Genomic DNA, 5,929 nt, shown 5'->3' on the forward strand with positions numbered 1-5,929 from the left:
CCCCCACTGCCCCATGTGGCTCTTACTGAACTCATCAAAGCACACTTTAAATGTGACAAGTGCAGACTTTGAGAAGGATTTGATTAAAAACATGTACTTCAACACGACGAAATGAAATGAGGAGCGGATACTTAGAAAGAAAAGCGAAATCTCTACAGAAATGGAAAAGACGTCGGCGATCCTGCGTCCGGTTTCGGAGTTGCGGAGCGTCAAAGGAAGAAACGCGCGGCGGACGCCGTACGGCGGCAGGCGGACTGATTTGAGTTTTATATATATATAGATAGACTAGACCAAGTGCAGACCCGTTGGGTCTGCTCCCCCAATGGTGTGATCCCCCAACCCAATATTCCGCCATGCACCCGTCTCCTCCATTGGAACTGAGCCTGTTCCCAAATGTAAGATTGCAGCCCTCACCTGCCTGCTGCAGCAGTGAAAAGTTCAGTGTTCCTCTCTTGCAACTTTGTTTCGAAGTGTGTTGGAAGCTGACATGTAAATGGAGAAGCCTGTTTATTTTTGAAATACTTGGGGGTGGGTGGGGGGGGGGGGGGGGAAGGATTTGATTAAAAACATGTACTTCAACACGACGAAATGAAATGAGGAGCGGATACTTAGAAAGAAAAGCGAAATCTGTACCGAAATGGAAAATATCTCGGAGATTGAGCGTCTGGATTGGGCGTGGCAATGAATCAAAGGAAGAAACGCGGCGGACGCCTTACGGCGGCAGGCGGACTGATTTGAGTTTTATATATATACTAGACCAAGTGCAGACCCGTTGGGTCTGCTCCCCCAATGGTGTGATCCCCCAACCCAATATTCCGCCATGCACCCGTCTCCTCCATTGGAACTGAGCCCGTTCCCAAATGTAAGATTGCAGCCCTCCCCTGCCTGCTGCAGCAGTGAAAAGGTCAGTGTTCCTCTCTTGCAACTTTGTTTTGAAGTGTGTTGGAAGCTGACATGTAAATGGAGAAGCCTGTTTATTTTTGAAATACTTGGGGGGGGTGGGGGATAGGGGGGGGGGGGAAGGATTTTGATTAAAAACATGTACTTCACGACGACGAAATGAAATGAGGAGCGGATACTTAGAAAGAAAAGCGAAATCTGTACCGAAATGGAAAATATCTCGGAGATTGAGCGTCTGGATTGGGCGTGGCAATGAATCAAAGGAAGAAACGCGGCGGACGCCGTACGGCGGCAGGCGGACTGATTTGAGTTTTATATATATATAGAAGATAGATAGATAGATAGATAGATAGATAGATAGAAAGATAGATAGATAGATAGATAGATAGATAGATAGAATAGATAGATAGATTGATGGGGCTATCTGCCCCCAACACCCCTTCAGGCAGACACTCTGGACCCCCAATCCCTTGGAATGTTTTGCTTCCTCAATTCCGGGCGACTGGGAGCAAAGATACTGGAAGGATGGAGCCGGAGACGATGACGTATGTGACAGGTGAGGACATAGGCCAGTAGGAGAGGTGAGGGAACTGTGTTCTGGCCCACCGCACCCTCGAAGTCGGCTGCGAGAGGCTCCCCGGGGAACAAAGGTGGGAGGACGAGGAGAGGATGTCGGTTGTTAGAGGCCCTATTGGGATCTCTATTGGGGCAGAGTTGGCCTGCACATGAGTGAAGGGTTGCACCTGAGTTAGAGGGGCACCAATATCCTCGAGGGGACATTTGATAATGCTACTCAGAAGGGTTTAAACTAGTCTGGCAGGGGGGAGAAGGGCAGTGTCATAGAGTGAGTGATAGTGTGGAAACCGGCCATTAGACCCAACTTGCCCACACCGGCCAACATGTCTCAGCTACACTAGTCCCACCTGCCCAAGTTTGTTCCATATCCCTCCAAACCAGTCCTATCCATGTACCTGTCTAACTGTTTCTTAAACGTTGGGATAACTGTCAGATTCCTGTTGCATCTTTTCCCCATCACCTTAAACCTATGTCCTCTGGTCCTCAATTCACCTACTCTGGGCAAGAGACTCTGTGCATCTACCCGATCTATTCCTCTCATGATCTTATACACCTCACTCTCTTATCACCCTGCATCCTCCTGCTCACCAAGGAATACAGTCCCAGCCTACTCAACTTCTCCCAAAAGCTCAGACCCTCTAGTCCTGGCAACATCCTCACAAATCTTCTCTGGACCCTCTCTAGCTTGATAACATCTTTCCTATAATGTGGTGCCCAGAACTGAAAACAATACTCTAAATGTGGTCTCACCAATGTCCTATACAACTGCATCATGACCTCCTAACTTCTATACTCAATACTCTGATAAAGGCCAATGTGCCAAAAGTCTTTTTGACCATCTTATCTACCTGTGACTCCACCTTCGAACAAGGGGTCATCCAGAACAAGGGGTCACAGTTTAAGGTTAAGGGGGAAGTCTTTTAGGACCGAGATGAGAAAAACATTTTCCACAGAGAATGACACAGAAAGTGGTGAATCTGTGGAATTCTCTGCCACAAAAGGTAGTTCATTGGCTATATTTATGAGGGAGTTAGATGTGGCCCTTGTGGCTAAAGGGATCGGGGGGTATGGAGAGAAGGCAGGTACAGGATAATACTCAGTTGGATGATCAGCCATGATCATATTGAATGGCGGTGCAGGCTCGAAGGGCCGAATGGCCTACTCCTGCACCTATTTTCTATGTTTCAAATTGGAATATTATAACTATTGGACGAAAGCTAGTTGAGGGATTTATAGGACTGGCAGATCAATGATCTGGACTGCAGATGCTACAGATATGGGTGAGAGAGGAGGGACAGTTTCAGTTTTGATTAGGGAAAACATTGTGACAGGACTTTGAGGAGATATTACTGGGTATCATCCAGGGAGGCTATGGGTGCAATTCAGAGATAACAAATAATTACTTTAATGTTTCGCCAAACACCAGCATTCAGTCTGCCAAGGGTTACTAGATGTCCTGTTTGCTAATCATTTTAACTCCTCGTCACATTCCCACACTGACCTTTCTATTCTGGGCATCCTCCATTGCCAAAGTGAGGCCACATGCAAACTGAACGAACAGCATCTCAAGGTCTGCTTTTGTAGCTTACATCCCAATGGCAGGAATGTTGAATTCTCCTATTTTAGGGAAAGATTCCACCTCCACCCCTTCATCTCCCCCCCTCTCCCTTTGTGCCCCTCCTGGACTGACACCTATCATTCCTCTCCTCTCCTTCCTACATTCCTTCCTCTAACTTAAAAATCAGAAATTGAATCCTTTTGTCTCACACCTTCTGTCTTTTCATCTCTGGTATTTGTCCAACCATTTGCCTTTCAACCTCCCCCCCCTCACCAGTTTCCGCCTATTATCTACCAGGCTTTGCCCTGTCCCTCCTCTCTCACAGTTATTTTCGCTTCCCATACAATCAGTCTGAAGAAGGATCCCGAACCGAAACATCACTCACTCATGTTCTCCCGACCCGCTGAGTTACTCCAGGACATTGTGTCTCTTTAATGCGATTGTATCAGAGACCCCGATAGTCAATGGGACTTAGAAACATAGAAACATAGAAATTAGGTGCAGGAGTAGGCCATTCGGCCCTTCGAGCCTGCACCGCCATTCAATATGATCATGGCTGATCATCCAACTCAGTATCCCGTACCTGCCTTCTCTCCATACCCTCTGATCCCCTTGGCCACAAGGGCCACATCTAACTCCCTCTTAAATATAGCCAATGAACTGGCCTCAACTACCCTCTGTGGCAGAGAGTTCCAGAGATTCACCACTCTCTGTGTGAAAAAAGTTCTCCTCATCTCGGTTTTAAAGGATTTCCCCCTTATCCTTAAGCTGTGACCCCTTGTCCTGGACTTCCCCAACATCGGGAACAATCTTCCTGCATCTAGCCTGTCCAACCCCTTAAGAATTTTGTAAGCTTCTATAAGATCCCCTCTCAATCTCCTAAATTCTAGAGAGTATAAACCAAGTCTATCCAGTCTTTCTTCATAAGACAGTCCTGACATCCCAGGAATCAGTCTGGTGAACCTTCTCTGCACTCCCTCTATGGCAATAATGTCCTTCCTCAGATTTGGAGACCAAAACTGCACGCAATACTCCAGGTGTGGTCTCACCAAGACCCTGTAGAACTGCAGTAGAACCTCCCTGCTCCTATACTCAAATCCTCTTGCTATGAAAGCCAACATACCATTCGCTTTCTTTACTGCCTGCTGCACCTGCATGCCTACCTTCAATGACTGGTGTACCATGACACCCAGGTCTCGCTGCATCTCCCCCTTTCCCAATCGGCCACCATTTAGATAATAATTAGACTTAGAGGAGTAAATACGTAGAGAGCTCACAGATAGCTGTACAAAGAATAGGGTTGTATTAGTAGGCGACTTTAACTTGCCTAATATTAACTTGGGCTGCCATAGTGCAAAGGGTCTTGGATGGGATGGAATTTATTTGTTGTGTCCCAGAAAACGTTCTCAGTCAATGTGTAGATGGACTCCTAATAGAGAGATGACAATATGGACTTCCTGATGGAAAATGAGGGAGGGAAATTGAGGGAAAGTGTCTCTGCGGGAGCACTTCAGGCAGGCAGGTGCCATCAGGATAGGCAAGGAAGGCAGTGCCTACCCTGTCTAAAATTATAAAATGGTAATTATTAAATATAAATAGTAAAGGCACGGGAGAATTATGCCTACCTAAGAGATCGATCTCTTAAGTAGGCATAATTCTCCCGTGCCTTTCATCCACAGTACATGTAATATGCGGAAGTATGTGCTACTCACGTGCCGTCGACGCCGCTTCATGCCTTCAATGACAGCGGTCTATAAAGGCAGCTGAAATTCTGCCTTTGGACCATGGACTGTGTACTGTGCATGCGCAGGGCAAGTTTCTTGGCGGGTTTTTCAAACATGTATTGTCATTATCTTAAGAGTATCTTAAGAAACAAAGAGAGAAGTATGGAGTTTGTGTACAAATAATGTAGTAAGTAAATTTCTTTGAGCTATATGTTTTTAAATACTTTATTAAGAGATAGGCTTTGAAGACAAATTACCTTATAAAAATTGACTGACTGCTTACCGGAGAGAACAATCTGTGCATGCGCGGTTTTCAAGATTTTTAAAAAGCCGACTGTGCCTACACTGAGTAATCACTCACGGCACGTGCCTGACTTCAGGTCAAGTGACTGTAAGTTTATTAGTTTTAAAACTGTTGTAGAAAAAGACAGGGCTTTCCACAAATTTTAAGTCCTAAATTGGTTTAATGCTAATTTTGAGGGCATTAGACCCAAAAGTTGCAAAGGTTGAGTGGGAGAGGCTGTTTGCAGGTATTGGGATGTCCGTCAAGTGGGAGCCTTTTAAAATTGAGGTAGGACAATTTAGGGATAGTATGTGCCTGTTAGAGTGAAGGGCAAGGGCAGGCAGGATTAAGGAAACTGTAATTAAGAATTGCATTGTTCTGTTCAAGTGCACATGACAATTACACTCTTGACTTAGTTCAAAAGGATATTGAGACTGCTCTGGAAAAGAAAGATGCATATGCCAGGCATAAGTAGCTGGGATCAAGTGAACCTGGTGAGGGATTCCGGAGTGCTCCAGAGGGAATCAGGAAGGCAAAAAGAGGACATGGGATAGCTTCGGCAGATATAGTTAAGGAGAATTCTAAGATATTCTATAATTACAGTAAGAGCAAAAAATGTAACTAGGGCGAGAATAGGGCCTCTTAGGATCAAGGTGGTCATCTATGTGTGGAGTTACAGGGGGTGGGTGGGGTTTTAAATGCATCTCGACTTAAAACTCATCTTTACTCTCAAGCCTTTCTTGACATCCTCTGAGGGAGGGCTATATGTATGTATTTATGTATGTACTTAATCTATGAACCACTGTTGTATAACGTTCGTACCTCCACCAATGTAAAGCACTTTGGTCAACGAGAGTTGTTTTTTAAATGGGCTATAGAAATAAAAGT

Source organism: Leucoraja erinacea, chromosome 4 (genome assembly GCF_028641065.1).
Source record: "Leucoraja erinacea ecotype New England chromosome 4, Leri_hhj_1, whole genome shotgun sequence".
NCBI lineage: Eukaryota > Metazoa > Chordata > Chondrichthyes > Rajiformes > Rajidae > Leucoraja > Leucoraja erinaceus.